Source organism: Myodes glareolus, chromosome 10 (assembly GCF_982192425.1).
Source record: "Myodes glareolus chromosome 10, mMyoGla1.1, whole genome shotgun sequence".
Taxonomy (NCBI): Eukaryota; Metazoa; Chordata; class Mammalia; order Rodentia; family Cricetidae; genus Myodes; species Myodes glareolus.
The window spans coordinates 81,809,695-81,826,464 of NC_142035.1; the positions used below are offsets into that span (position 1 = coordinate 81,809,695).

General features: G+C 35.8%; 1 protein-coding gene across 4 annotated transcripts in view; it reads right to left on the minus strand.

The window, feature by feature from the left end:
• Nucleotides 1-16,770, minus strand: part of Lrrc4c (leucine rich repeat containing 4C) — a 1,358,757-nt gene that overhangs the window by 548,989 nt on the left and 792,998 nt on the right. For all 4 annotated transcript variants that reach the window (XM_085696658.2, XM_085696657.2, XM_085696656.2 and 1 more), the window contains one exon: nucleotides 12,994-13,128. The gene's annotated coding sequence lies outside the window, so the exon portion shown is untranslated. The remainder of the gene's footprint in view (nucleotides 1-12,993; nucleotides 13,129-16,770) is intronic.

A 16,770-nucleotide genomic window follows, 5' to 3' on the forward strand; every position in this document is an offset into this window, starting at 1 on the left:
TTCTCTCATGTACCACTTCATTTTTCCCTAAGAATAGCCTTGGGTGTATTCCCGCACCTTATGTTTATCTCATGAAAATAATCCATCTATTGGACACATGAAAGCCCAGAAATATGACTTTTTATTTAGCAATATAATGTCAAAATATAGAAAATATATGAGGATAAACTTCATAACTAGACCTATTGTCCCATAAATATTGTAGATACTTAAAAGTCTGCGTTGTTCCTTTTTTCAGACTACACATAATTAGATCATGTTTACCTCAGAGCAAGTTCAAACTAGATTAAAGACTTTTTGTAAACAAATCATAGGTTTAAAATTTTACAACTATGCAAAAGGTCAGAGTCACAGGTGTCCAACCGAAGTTGTTACATACAGCACCATAAGAAAAGCATGCCAATCTTTGCTTGACAGGTCTGCTGACAATAGACCTATGTCTCAGGGTTTGCCACTGTGCCCTGGCCCTGTCTAGTCATGGTCTCACTCCTATTACTTTAGAAACTTGTGTTGTCATGGTAAATGGTTTAGCTACTATCACTTACCCTAGGGATTTGTTTTGAAAATTGAGAGACAACTCTTGTAATTTCTTTTCATTGTTCCAATCCTCTGTAAGAAGAGACTTTTAGGCCATAGGTGAAGTTGGCAGAATTAGCATTTGGACATGATAATTAGAATAGGGGCAAAACAATAAAGAGACATGTTTGGAACAGCATATGGATGAGAGAGATCACTCGCCCTCAGATACCTTAAGTTCCTTTCACATACCGTAGCATCTGATCTGAACCCTGAAACGGACCTTGGGATTGGACCCCAAAGGCCTTAATTAATTTATTTGCATATGTCTCTGTGTGTATTTGTGTGCGTATGTGTGCATGTGTGTGTGTGTGTGTGTGTGACAGAAAGAGAGATATTGCATATGTGTGGGGGTCTTTGAAAGCTGGTTTTGTCTTATCAAGTGAGTACTGGAAACTGAACTCTGCTAATCAGGCTTGGCAACAGGCTGAGTCAGCTTCCCAGCTGCTTTCTCTACACTTTTCATGAAGGGATAATTCTCTTTCTATTGACTTCTGTGTATTAGTATTTGGGGAACACATTAGCATCTTCATATCCCTGTGGGTTACATTTTAAGTAATCCAGTCATTGTGTGAAAACATGAATTATGCAATATGCTGCACACACAGTGTTGTTCCTACACATAAATACCAAGGATAAGGTCGAACATATAAATTAGGCATAGCAAGAGACTAAAAAGTAGGAATGGCAATGGTGATATCGCACAATGAAAGTTATGTAGATGCTTTCACCTTTTATTGCTTTATTTTTTATGTTTTTACCTTTGCAATTACAACATGTTAAACCTTGGTTTGGTATATCTGATTTGCAAACAACAATATTGTTGTGATTGGGATCATTACTTAATAAAAGTAGGGTCATTTCACCTTAAGTAATTAAATACTTGAACACTTGTTCAGGTTGCTACTAGAGACTAAAAGGCATGTAAACATACAGAACGAACACATTTGCTAAAGAGATGACTTTTTAAGAGCAAGTTGTGTAGGACACCATGAGATTTCATCTTATTACTTAGAATGATACGCAATGTAAAACATAAATTGTTCAATTTTAATTTATCATTTGTATTTATAACATGGTTAGTACATTAGTAAAACTGAATATTGAGCTAGACAATTGTTGTGCACATCTTTAATCCTAGTACTCTGGACGCAGAGACCGGTGGAATCTGCCTGTGAATCTGAGACCACCCTGGTCTACAGAATGAGTTCCAGGACAGGCTCCAATGCTACAGAGAAACCCTGTCTCAAAACTCCCCCACCACCAAAAAAATAAAAATAAAATAGGAGTATTGCACCAGAATTAGTTCAAGCAAAAAAGTGAACATGTATGTTTGTGTGTATATCTACACATACGTGTGCATATATACATTTTGAATATAGATTTAAAAGTTATAGTGAGCACGTACATAGTGAAAAAATGCAAAAATCTTACAGAAAAATGGGATGGGAGACTTGCATTAGAGGACTCAGAGACCTCGGATGGAAATCCCGTTTCACTTTACATGTCTCTGAAGCTAATTCATATAGCGTACCATGTGGCATTTAGAAAAAAACTTTTTCCCCACTCTGTTAGGCTGCTTTGTGGGAGTCTATGACAACTGAGGTTATTCTTGTATTTAAAACCTGAAGCATGTTAGTAATGTTTAATTCTGTTGTGTATTTAAGTTTTTTCAAAACTTATAGATTTTGTTAATTATATTATTATCTCAAGTTCTTCATGTAACATCAACTGGATCATTTTTAAATTTCAGAGCTGACATCTCCCAGTAGTAATCAAGTGTGTAAGGGTTAAAATGCTCACAGCAGGACCTATACATAGATTTATTTCAGAAGAAAATTTATTATTTTTTATGAATATGACTAGCTCAAACCTGGATACTTGTTACTTCAGACTCAAATCTGAGTTCCACCTTTTTTTAATTCATGTAATCCTACTGTAGCTAAATTAGATGGAAAATATCCAGGTATAATTTCTTGGGGAAATTATAAGACAAGTTCTCAACCTGCTAACAATTGGAAGCTTTTAATTTTGCTCTCAGATACTTTCCTATTACTTAATTTAGTCTTGTTTTGTCTTGCAAAATATTTTTAATGCTCCTGCCAAAGCAAATTAATAATAATAACAATAAAATGACAATAATCATGATAATAATAGTAAAGTTTCCTTAGGTTTAATACCAATTTTTCTCTCTTATTCTTCAGTGTGATCATCTATGGAATAATTCATAACCTGGAGCACCATTATCTTAACCGTGTGTATATTTTTGAAATGAATTTAAATCCCAGTTATGATTAAAGCTAGTCATCTACAAAGAGATTTTTCTTAACCCTTTGCTAATATACCCCTTCTCCTACTCTATAATAGTTCTCATTAAATTATTCAGCTACTCTAGGGATTCTGAAGCTTTGGAGAGATGAATGATGTGTATCAGTCAAGCTTCAAGTAGGAGAGGAAGAAAAAAATCACAGGCACATATAATGTTGCATGTTAGAGAAATTACAACACAGCAACACATCAAAGACTCATTATCAGAAAGGGAAGGTCAAGAGAAGTTACAGGAAGTTCTGATTACCCCATGTCTCTCAGGAGGAGGTTGAATTCTATAAAGAAACATGTGAGAAGGGCATTTAAGAAGGAATAATATATGTAAAATATATACAGATACAATGCATGAGTAGTTTCTATCCATACTGGTCCATGTCTCAGGGTAAAGAAAAGGGAGTAATTGCTAACTCCAGTTAGGAGTGGGGTTGAATCAGGACTTCCCCACTGGTAACCTGCTTCAATGGACAGCTCCTAACCCAGATCTACTCACTGGGGAAATGTGTGCAGGAAACAGATGGAGTAAACAACATTGAGAAGAGCAGGGCCCTAAGCCCAAGGAGTGCGGTTTGTGGGTGAGGGAGATATAGATGAGAAAACTAGTTAAATGTTTTCTGAAGAGAGCATATAATGAGCATTGACAAAGCTTCTACAACATGAATCACTTAGCGTGGAATGGAATATTTGTGTTGCAGAATAATTGCTTAGCTATTTAAAGAATCACATTTGTTTATGTTGTATTTTTTAACTATGTAAAGGTATGTTGCTTTTATTTACATTGTGTTTGTTTAACTATGTAAAGATGTGTTGCTGTTTCACTTTCCCTGCCTAAAGTACTTTATTGTTCCAAAAAAAAAGCTATCCATTTAGAGGATGGATTGGTGTGGTTGGTGGGCAAAGGGAAAATGGGAGTCACTGAATTAGACAGGGTTCAGCTCTCCAGGAGCCAGACAGACAGACAGAAGAAACAGGAAAGTAGGATGGACAATATGTAATGAAGTAAACCAATCTTGGGCAGCAATAGATTAATTGGAAAAGATTAATTTAAGTTAAAGGAGAAAAAAACATAGAAACAATCCTAAGCTAAAGGTGAGCATTCATAATTAATAAAAATTCTATTGTATCCTTCCTAAGGCACCTTATTGTTCTTCTAAAAAGCTGAACAGCCAATATGTAGGCAAAAAAGAGAAAGGTGGGGCTGGAAGGCATAGAGAAAAGGGCAGCAAGCCAGTCAGCCAGGGGCCACCCATCTGTGGCCCAGCCAGACACAGAAGAAGCGGGAAAGCCGAATAGACAGTATTAGAATAGACGAGGTAACCAAGGCTCATGGAAGAACATAGATTAATAGAAATGGATTAATTTGAGCTAAAGAAAAAATAGCTAATTAGAAATAAGCCTACACTAATGCCTAACCTTCATAATTAAAAATAAGTCTCTGATGGCATGTATTTGGGGCTGCAGGTCCAAGAAATCCTGCTACAATCAATCATGAGTAAAAATCCACTGGTAATAACACCTCAGGAAAAAACATAAAAATAGGAAATCTCCTAAACTTCTAAAGCCTGTAAAAGGCATAAAAGTGTGTGCATGGAGGATATTCAAGAAAAATGTGGTACTGATATTTAGTTTACAATATGTCTATAAAATCTTGAGTACCATAAAATGGGCATCTGTCTAGAAATAGAGGTACCTTTATTTCTAACCAGGGAGTGAAAATAGAGGCACATCAATGAGTAAGTATTACAGTTATTAAATCAGCCAGACCTCGGAGTCACCATCTATATTTACTTTTATTAGGAGATATTAGTCATATGTCTTTGACAATAGAGTCCAAGGTCATGCTATATTTACTCATAATATTAAAGGTGATTATGTTGCTCATCATCTCAAATATTTGGCACTTATTTCTGTGTCTGTTCATGAAACTGCCACAATTAGTTTTGAGAATCTTGGGTATGTCCAACATATCTGTTTAATATTTTCCTGTTAGTGAGAGATGTCATAGATTTCCATGACAGACTGCCCACAAAATACATAGTCATCTTCATTTTACACAAGTCTGTTGTATGAGCAGCGCTCCACCTGACAGTGTACTTGATTTTAGCACTTGGCTCTTCGGAGTAGCACCTGACTCATACTCAGACTTAATAAATGTTAAGGCTCAGGGATTCTGCAATTGCTGCTCTATGCACATCTACAGAGCTTTAACAATTGTCTCCACTCTATGACCACAATCTTAATATCATCTTTCCTTCTCTTCTTTCTCCCAAGGAACTCAGTTTCTATAAGGATGTATTACACTCTTGTGATTTATTAAAATAATTTTAGATACCTACAACTCTTCTCTTTATAAGCAAGTTGATCATAGCATCAGCTACACCTTTCTTTTTATATAACGGAGGGATATATGTTTGCCACACCAAAAACCTTGAAGATGTGCAAATGAGTTGTTCTGGGGTGTGGGTACTTCCCTGCAACCACTTAGAATTAGGGTCTCTTTTGTTGTTCACCACTGCATGTACCAGACTAGCTAGCTGAAGACCTACTGAGAAATCTGTGTCTCTCTCTCTCATTTCACCTCAGAAATGATAGGTTTGCAGACTTTTAGTGGTTTCTTGCATTAAAACGCTGGGTCCCTACACTTGTATACCACATCCTGTACCCATAGAGCCATCTCCACAACCCCAACCTCCCAAAAAGTGTGGATAACGAGTTCCTGTGTCTTCATCTTCACACATTGATTGTCTCTACTGAAAACAGACCAGTGGAACCCAAATGGTCTTATGCAAACTTTAAATAGTGTGTGGAATTAGACAAGACTATTTTCTCATACCTCTTTCTTCTTCAACTAAGCCTCTTTACAAGCCCCTTATCTTTCTTTTTCAAAATTTTTAGAAAAATGCTTTTATTTATTTTTACATACCAACCACAGTTTCACCTTTCTCTCCTCCTCCCTCTCCCCAGAGATCCTCCCCTAACCCACAGGGGTTAAAGATCATGACTGGGAAATACACAGAGACAGCTGACTCAAGCTCATAGGAGCTCACAACTCTAGACCTAGAGCTGGGGACTGCCTTATCTTTCAATGTTCTTCTATTCTTAGAATTCTTCATCGCATTAAATTATTACCCCTATTAAATTATTACGACTACTAAACTATTACTATTAAGTGCTTTGGCACTTCACAGTAACACCTCCCCTTCATTCCTTGCCTGATACTCTCCAGTACAATGTACCCTAATGTCTCATAATATATTTATATCTAATTTTGTTTGTTTAATTATCTTTACTGTTAAGATATGGGGTGAGAGGGATGGTATTTATTTTGGTCCCTGTGAATCTTTCCAAAACCAAAAGCAACTGATAATAGTGGGTGCTCACTAATAAACACCTGCTTGGTCATAAATCTGAGACAATTCAAGACAAGGATCTGCTTCATCTATCCAAATTAAGAAATGGAAACAATTTTAAGGCCTAATAATTAAACATCAAGTTTGGAATGTCTAAGACATAGCAGAGAGAAGAAAAATGTTAATTTCAATTGTCATTAGAACATTTTAGATAGTTTTTTAAAAGCAGTCATTAAATGGTTGTATTTCTACTACCATTAGAAGGAATAAAGGCATATGAATAAATGCAATGCACTAAACTATTCACATGAAAAAGTCCAGGTTGAAGTCTGAGATATATAATAAGCAATACATAATGAAGGTTTGCTTCAATTGTAGCTAAACTATTCTCAATATTTTATTTGACTATTCTATGCACCAAATTTCTTAACTTAAAAAAAAACAATTCAGTATCACGTGAGGATGGACGGATTTGAAAATTCTAAGATATAATATTGAAAAGGAAATTCTTGGCCTATGGCCATCCTATTCATTTTTTGAAATTGCAATAGCTAAGGATAAGTACTCGCCCAGGCATTCTTAACAGTTCCCAAGCCTGGAAGTAGGGTAGCACTTGTTAAAGAGACTTTTTTTCAGTTTTAGGAAAAGACTCCATGCCTTTTCTGGGTTTCATTTCCAACGAAAGCATGCCAACTCCTGGGGCAGAAGTTTTTGCTACCTCCAGGTTACTTGCAAAAGTAACACATTTTATTATTATTGTGGGGGGACTTCATCTACAGTTTCCATCTAAAGAAACTCATCTGATCATCCAAGAGAAAATCATATGGCATGACTTTGGCAGGGTCATAGAAAAGAGAACCAGAGTGATTTGATTGGAGGGTAGTAGAGGAAGCTTGCACCAGCCAATGAGAGAACATACAGCCTATTGTTTTCCAATTCTGCATGCAATGATATCTTGTTAGTGGCTGAAATAATCTACATAATAGATGTGTACCATTGTATCGAATAGAATACTTGTCTCAAAGAGTTTTACTGCCCTAAAATCTGTGCTTTATGGTTTGGTTTCTTGAACAGTAACTGTGTGCCACAAAACATTTGCTTTACTGCAGACATATTTCATTGTGCTTGCGGCATGACTATGAAGTGTAATGATGCAAATGCGATAAATTAAGTTTTAGGAAATTTCATGATATTCAATAATTTTGTCACTGAAAAAAATAGTTGAGAGAAAAGTGATGTACTGTCAATGATTGGAGGGTTTCAACTAGTGGGTGTATGCAAGATGGGAACCTCTATTATACAAGCTGAATTTTATTTAAGATGGTATTTTCTATACACCTAGAAACTTCTGAAATTAGGCATGATAAGTCGGACTGTGTCAAGGAGATGCATCTTTTTTTTTAGTGTATCTCAAAGCTGTCTACTTCTCACCTCCGAGACCTGACCAAAACAGTGTGAATGTGGACTTTTCATGAATTACATCACTGCAAAAACTCAAAGCATCTCTTCTTATTATTTTTATTTTTTAATTCATTTAATTTTATAAATGATATATTTACCTTCGGGAATTAAGGGAGTACTTTTTGAAAGTATTTCAGCAACCCAATGAATTCATATTTGGTCTTTACTCATCCATTACCCTGCTATGCTCCAATGTGAGAAATATATTGTAGTGACGGTTATTCTTCAAATAGAAGGAGTTGTACAATAAACAGAGCAATGAAGATAAAATGTAACCTGTTTACATCATTTCCTAAAACCAAATCTAGCATGATATTTCATATGGCTTATTACAAAAAAATTTATTTTCCAATAAAATGCTTTCTGTGTTATTGCTTTGACTTTTTAGTGCCATTTCATTTTATAATAATACCAAAAATGTCTTTTAAAGATTCTTTGGCTTTAATTATAGTAATACTTTAAAGTTACTATAAATATAAATGACAAGTATTTTAATCTGATAAGCTATACAACCTTACAGTTTACGCATGAAATGGGATCATTTTCTGTTAATTTGAATTATTGTATACTCAACTAATATCTGACACTGTGATTAGGAAATACTTGGCAACTACAGCTCAAATGACAGATAAAATATTTCTGTTTATGCCAGACTCTTGAATGTTTAAGTTTGGTGTTCTTCATCTAATTTTTATGCAGAGAACCTGTTAAAATAAATTTCCACAAAACAAAGCATGTCATGTGTAAATATTCCCTGAATATTAGAAATAGGATATACTTATAATTTCTATTTTATTAAAAAAATTTCATGAATGTAAAGTTGTTATAAACATCACCTATCTGAAAACCACACTGTTTGTGTTTATTTAGCAGCCTGGCAATATTCATGGGAGGCTTTCCATCCACAAGTAAGCCTTTTATAATGAATCTAAAAAGAAACCACAAATCTTTAATCCTTGTATTAGTCCTAAGAATATTCATTATTTTTAAAGTTTGCTGATTGTGCCCTTCTTTATGAAATGTAGAGAGGGTTTCATCAGAATTCACAAAACAGGTCAGAAAGAGGGCTGTATTCATCTGCCTCTGGCAAGCGCAACACTCCTTCTTCTTCTTCTGCTAACAAGTTCTGTTGTCTTGATTGAGCAAAGCTTGCCTTTTGTTTCACCAGAATTCCCTGATACTAGGTTCATGCTGCTTTCCACCACGGATCTTGCTGATTGCCCAAGCTACAGGCATTCCCTGACCCAGGAATGAAGCCCAGAAGATTCTTTGTCAGGAGCTGTTTGTATTCCTAGGTAAAGCCCTTGCTTTAAGTAACTCTTCATCTATTATTTATGAGATTCCCCAACCGGAAGTACTTTATAAGTTAGTGACATTCATAATTCCTCTTTGAGTTATGTTTAAAGGTAGAATTAATTATTGTCTAAAAAAGCAACCACACTAAATAATCTTTGCAACACATAACGGTCCTTAAAATTCTTCATTGTAGACACTTTATTTTGGTTTGTGTAAAATGGATATCTAGGATCAATGTGTGACCTACATATTACTATTCCAAATATGTAATACAAAAGAGCCTATTCTAGCTGGAATTTGGTGATAGATTAGTATAAGATAGTGCATTTGATAATAAAAGTTATAGATGCATGTTAAGTATGATGGCATATTTACAATCCTAAAGTTAGAATGTAGAGGCAGGAGAATCATACGTTCAAGACCTGTCTTGGTTGCATAATAAATCTTAATAAACAGTCTGGGCTAAATAAGATTCTACACTAAACACACACACACACACACACATACACACACGCACTCTCTCTCTCTCTCTCTCACACACACACACACAGAGAGAGAAACAGAGGCAGAGACAGAGAGACAGAGACTACACACAAGATAGATAGATGGTAGTTAATGATTGATAGATAAGAGAGAGGTGGGGGAGCTTGGTAGATGGTTGGATGAATACAGAAAAAGACAGAAAGTAAAAAGAGTGCAGAGACATTTGATTCTTAGACAAATGTCAAGGAAAGGGAAGATTATTAAGAAAGAGAGCTTCTAGGCAGGCAAAATAACTCAATAAAAAAATAAAAAGAAAATCCCTTACTCCAAAGCTTGAGGGCTCGAGTTGAATCCCTGGTATCCACACGGCTAAGAAATTAACCAATTCCCATAAATTGTTCTCTGAGGCCTCCCATCCCATCACATATTCACACTAACCAAATAAACAAATGACTGTATAGAAAATAAGATAGAAAACTTTCACATAGTTTCATCCAATAATGCATGCTCCTTAACTCAACTCTCCTGAGGACAACAGACCACCAATGAGAAAACAGATTCTTTTCTTCAGTAGGGTGCATGTAACAAGGCCCTTCATCACCCCACAAGGGTGATATCAGAGAAGATCACAAAGGGTCAGGATTTTCATCCCATCTGAGCAGATAACAGCTTAAAAAAATACTACCATTTATAGCAGTCCTAGAAATAACATGGGCAGTTTGGAATTCTGTCTCCTTAGCAGTAATAATATGAACATCTCCAAAATAGAATAAAAGAAAAATGGAAGTCAATAAAAATAAAGAACAATAAGAAGAAAAAAGAAAGGAAACAAAATGTGTAAGAGTACTTGTTTTGTTCTATTTTTGTTCTTTGTTCTTTGTTTTTTGTTTGTTTGTTTGTTTGTTTGTTGCTGTTGCTTGGTTTGTTTGTTTGTTTTCCTGTGTTCTAAAGAGACAAAGAAAGCATGTAGTTAGATGGAAGGAGAAAGGGGAAGAGTCTGGAAGGAACTGAGGGATGGGAACCTTTCATGAGATTATATTTTAAGAAAGAAATTTACTTCAAAAACAAACAAATAATAAATAACTTGCAAGGTTTGGCACCACCTAGTAATATAGACCTTTATACCCCTTTCCTCGCTGAGTCACCAATAGCCAAATGACGAGCAAACAAACAATGCTGTCCCAGTAACAATCAATAGGATTAAAAATGTAGTGCATGGCAGAAAGACAACACATATCTGTTCCCAAAGGAGCAAAGGACATTACAGGACATAAAATGAATAAGCTTGGTATTAAAATTTACTCAAAGGGATTCATTCATTTAATTATAACATATCAACTACAAAATATTTTGGAAAAGGCATAGGAAAAATTTTCTTAGATATCTAAGAGTAGACAAAGATAGTAACAGTATGAAACTCTGATAAAAATGGGCATCATTTAAAAAGCAAATGTTTATTAAGTTCTTAAGAAGATTATCAGTAGATTGTAGAAAATATTTGCCTACCATATATTTCATAAAGACTACCGTAGAATGTATTTTAAAAAAAAATCACAAAATGAAAGTGTAAAAGCCAAGCAATATATTTGAAAATAGGGAACTATGACTATATAGCGCAATAACTATTCACAACGAGATATGATTACCTCCTTATCAATATGTCTCAAAGTTGACCTACGTAGATTTCCTCTGAGCTTCAAAGTTTCTTGGCATTTATTGGCAGAATCACAGCCAGGACACCTTAATTCCAGCTCTCCAAACTTCTCCTCCAATATTAAACTCCAGTAACCCCACACTCTTTGTCTTGTTCCTTCATCTAGGTTGTGTGCTCCTGCATTTATTATGTGATTGCTTGGAGTATATTTTTGCATTTCCAGTTTTCTAATATTTACCTAACATATCTCAGAGAAGTCCACGGAAATACTTAACACGCAATATTCTGTATGTAAGGAAAGTTTCCCAAAGGAATCACAGAGTGAGAGTAAGAAAGGAGGATTAAGAGGACTGGAGAAGAGCGCATAGAGTACCGCACTGAATGCAGTTAACAGTGTAGAGAGTCTAAGGGAAATAATTGGCAGAAAGCAAACAAGCAAACAACAAATTCACAGGAGAGCCAAGTCCTTGCAGAAAAGGTGACATCTAAACAGAAGATAAAGAACCTTGTTGCAAGTGGAGCGAGATAAACATGGGGGTCCGTTAAACTCTTTACCCCTTTTCTGCTTCCCCCTTGTTTCAGTTCCAGCCCATGCCTGTTGACAAGATAATCCCTTTTCTCCTGCCACTTAAGGGAGAAAAGTGGAAAAGCAAACAGGCTTCAAGCACTCTCGCTCATTTTGCTCATTCTCGTTATTGCGCGGAGTGTTAGGTTTCCATGACTTCATTTTTAATAATACTTCGCACGCTCACAAAGCCCTGTATATCCGTATGAGTATGCATCTATTAAGCAAGTTGTCTCCCTAAATGTCAGTTAATATATGTTCTGCTGAGGTTACTCTACAGACACGGTATCATTGGTGAACATTGCCTTCTGGGAAGACTACTTCAGATTACTGCAAGACAGTCATTACAATACAACTCGGAGACAGCTGACAGAAGATGGCATGTGAGAAACCCCTATTTGGTTTCAGTCTCCCAAATAAGATTTCTCCTCTGCTTTTAAAACAACAACGGAAATTCAACAAAGTTTTTGTCAGTGAAAATGGCAACTGTTAACTTCTCCTTTATCAGGAAAGCTGTTGAATGTCAAAGTAACATGAGCTCTTTCTCTTGTATCACAGTGGAAACTGCAACCGAGCAAGTAGGCTATTTGCATTTCCCAGAGCTGTATGGCTTGGCTTGCTTTGACTCTAAATAGTACAATATTTAGCAAGAGAGGAGGCTGCAACCTGTGCCCCTAGCCCACACACTGTCCTCTGTGGTCATCTTATTCCTTACAGGTTCATTCAAGCAAGCGCAGCTTTCCCAGTAATCCGGTAGAAAATGCATTCATTCTGTCACTGCATAGTTCACAGTCAGGAACCTTCCAAGGGGAGAGTAAAGACAGTTACCTTCCCTAATGCTTTGTTTCATGTTAATGAACCAAATGTTGCCCTGCTTTCAAGACAACAAAAAGCTGGCACATCACCATTTGTTGTTCCTTTCATTCTGAGTTCTATGCAGGTCCGTTTGTCACCCTTTACACTGCCAGGGCAGCGGGTGGAAACGTCTGTTTGATGAACGGTTTGACACCCGTCATTTTGCATACATCTCTAGAAGTAAAATTTTTATGAGGCGGGTTCTTTCCTGTTTCATCGTTTTGTAACTGACTGAAGGCCCAAGTAAATAAACAAGGTGAAATGGACAGACTTGCCATATGCCAACACCCACATGTGTATGTATGGGAGGGAAAAGAAGCTGCCAGCTGTACCAAAGACACATTGCAATTATCTGAAAAGTAATTAACAACCAAACCGTCAATGGACCTTTGAAGGGTTCTAGTGGTGTAAATTATACTTTCACATACCTGAAGCAAGTCGTCTGTGGACCAGTTTCCTGTTTGCCAAGCTTGAATCCAGTTCATTTACTGAGATATAAAGAGGTTTCAGGATGTCTCCATAGTGTCAAAGCACATACATGATATTTGTTCCTTCGGTAATTCCTATATCAAATAAAATTAAAGTATAATTAGGCCTACAGTTTTGTCAATAGTATATGTTTTTATCACTTGTAACATCACTAGAAACCATTTGACCACGGTTGTCCTTATAACAGATAATTATATAGAGACCTTTAAAATTAAGTCTATTATGTGTCATCATGATTTTGTGTCTGTAAGTATCTTACATATCCTTATAGATATTAAAATCTGTCTAGGTCAATGAAGGATAAGATACCCTTAAAAGTTATTGATCGATTTAACCATTTTTATTAAAGTGTGCTTTTTAATTCAAATCTAATTGATGAGGATTTGACAGTGAGGAGTTAACTTGGACCTGGTCCTGTATCGGTTATCTCCCAAGTATTATTTTATTGACTACCCTTTTCCAAGCACCTCTTATCCCCAGTTCTCCAGGGCAGGGATCTCAACCTCTATTAGTCTAACATTCAAACACTTGGTAGAACCCTTGAATGGAGAGAAGATCAAGTGTAATGCCAGTTAATCAAAATCTATGGTTCTCTTTCTTTGTTCAAGTAAGGAGAGAAGCATAGATTATTTTATTTTCCTTAAACAATAAAAATATTTTGTACACAAAATATGGTCTAAGATAAAAAAAATCTTAAAACACTTTTTTCTTAGACTACGGTGAATCTTAGTTAAAAATAAGTATAGATTTATGCCATGAATAGTTATATGTATTTTAGTAATAGACATATTTTATTGCTGTTAAATAAAATTAAAATAATAGACTTTTTAAATTACTGTTATATAAAATTAGTGGAAGAGCATGGACTTGAGTCTAGCACAAAGCCTCAGAAGACAAAACCAAGATGAAGTCATTCATGTTAAGCATTATATTCTCAGACTAAAACTTGATAAAATTGAAAAACTCAAAAATAAACTCGTTTTTGACCAAACAACAGGAGATATAGTTATAATTCAAAAAGGCCCCCTAATTATGACTTATGGTAACAGGAGCCTCTTCTTTTCAGTTCTCCCCAGGAGACTGGCACAGAGCCACACATTGAGAAGCAGCCAGATGAAATTTCTCCTTATGCTTGCCTCTTCTTGCCCGAGCTATGTCACAAATCCCCTGTTCTTCCAAGCCCAAAGTTCACCTTTCTACACGCTATTCAAATCTTAAACATTATTTGAAAACTGAAACAATGAAAATTATATCTTTAAACTGAATATGTTTAAATCTTTTTCTTCAATACTTCTCTGATTACTTCTCTGCTATCATGATAAAACACTCTAACAAAAAGGGACTTAAGGAAGAAAGGGTATCTTTCGCCCATTACCTCCATTAGGAACTCAAGACAGGAAACTATAGGTGTGGATTCTGGGGAAATACTATTGAAAACTTACTCTCTAGCTTGTTTTCTCATAGGCTTATACTTAGTTAACTTTTTTATATTTTCCTGGACCACTGACCTAGCGATGATATCACCCATAGTACCCTGGACCCTCTTGACTTAATCAATAAACAAGTCGATTGTCCATAGATATGTTCGCAGACCAATTAAAACCGTTAGTCTTCTAGGCAGTTCTTTAGTCCAAGCTTTCCTCTCAGATGATTTGAAACTGTGTAAAGTTCACAATTAACACGAAAAGGGACAGACACATGGCCGTTTCAGGTTCCCCATTACTTTTGTTTTGGCCTTCAAAATATTCCATTACCAATTTGGATTCCCAGGACCTATCTAATTCAACAACAAAAAATTACATTCCCTTAAATTATTGTACTTTGAAAGTTTAAGTTTAAATATTTTTATTAAGAGACTGCCAACCATTATATTAGTCTTTGCCTCATTTCTAAAGATCGCGACAGAATAGGAAATAGCTAATCAGGGTTGGGAAGATAGCTCATACATTAAGATGACTGCTTCCCCTTCCAAAGGACCTGTGTTTGATCCCAGTCCTCACAGGGCAGCTTGCAAACACCTGGAACTCCAGTTCCAGGGACTTTTCTAATCTCTACAGGCCCCAGATAAGCACGAAGTTTGCAGACACGAACGCAAACAAAACAACTATACACTTGAAATAAATACATGCATACCCAAATCAGAAAAAAAATCTTCTTTTATTTTCACTGCAATTTCCATGTTCTTCATCTACAAGTACTTCTATTCTTTGGAGCTTATTATCACCAGTGACTCTGTCATTGATAATTAAATTAAGAAATTAACCTTAACATCCGTTCATTTTGTAACTCTATTAGTTGTTATTTTCTCTATTTAGAAAACCATCTTTGATCATTTTAAAACTCCCTGAGTCTAGAGAGTATGAAGTGGAAAAGATTTAGCAGGACTCAAGGTATTTCCTGAGAGCCACAGGCATCTCCTACATACTTCTTCATTATTAGACCCTGTGCTGAATCCTAGGACTGCACAGTAGAAGCAGGCCTCTTCTAAATCCAAGGTCAAGGAGACTAGGTTAAGCCTCCACTGAAAGTTGCCTGTAAAGGTCTTCCATAGATATCCTGGAACTAAAAGCATTTTATAAATCCTGACTTTCTTAAAACCATTTAACACATGAAAACCTGAATTCAAATCGTTTCAAACCATGCTGCTATTTGCTATCAGAGCTCTCTCTTCAAACTCCAGCTAGGTAAATTCTGAAACCAAATGGATCTGTATGAGAAGAGATATGAGATTACTATCTTCTAATCCTTAAAGTCACCTTGTGATGCAAGCATTCTTCCCTATTTATAGATAAGAAAAATGAGGCTCAAAGAAAGTAATGTTTACAAAAAGAATCATGGCACTTTAGGATAAAAAAAAGATAACTGTGTCTCATAGGACAGTATCCACATTTACAGAAGGTGATAGAGCTAGAGAGATACAGAGACTCTTCAAGTCTCCAGCAGTTGCTTCTAACTCTGACTTCCTCTTTCCACTTCACTGTACAAGTAACAAAGGCAAACCTTTGTTCTATCTATCGACATCAGGAACAGAGGGACTGAAGTTGCAGTGGGTCTCGAATATTCTCTCTGCAGCGTCATTAACCTGCGTAGTTCTACCTCTTCTGCTGCTCTAAAGACTTCTGTGTGAATACATTTCACTTCTACTTCAATATTATATGTACTTATCATTTTCATACCTAAATAATAGCATGCAATATTTCAAATTTCAAAAAGGTAGCGGCTATTGTTGGTCAGAGTGAGAGAAAGGCTATGAGGCGGAAAGAAACACAGATTAGAGGAAATATGAATGAGAGGAGCTGAGAGGATCGAGGGAAAGGAGTGTGGGAGAAATGCTCAAAATACATTGTAAGCACGTATGAAACTCACAAATAATTAATAAAAAAGGTTTTATTAAAATTTTTTTATGGCTATATTGAAATTAACCCAAAGCTGGAACAATGTTTTCTGTTATTCATCTCAAAAATAAATAAGTAAAAGATTATATTTATTTGATTACTAAAAATGTGGACCACTCACCACATAATCTTCAAACCATAAACTCTACAATAGGCATAATCCAAAAACCAACTGACATATTTAATATGATCAAAAACATCTTAGAAGAAACTTTGGAGATGAAAGGCTTGGGAATAATGTTAGTGTCCCTTGCTTTTTTCACAGAATGATTACATCTGCAGATAAGGGTGTACTAGATACCTTTGTGTTCGCTCTATGTC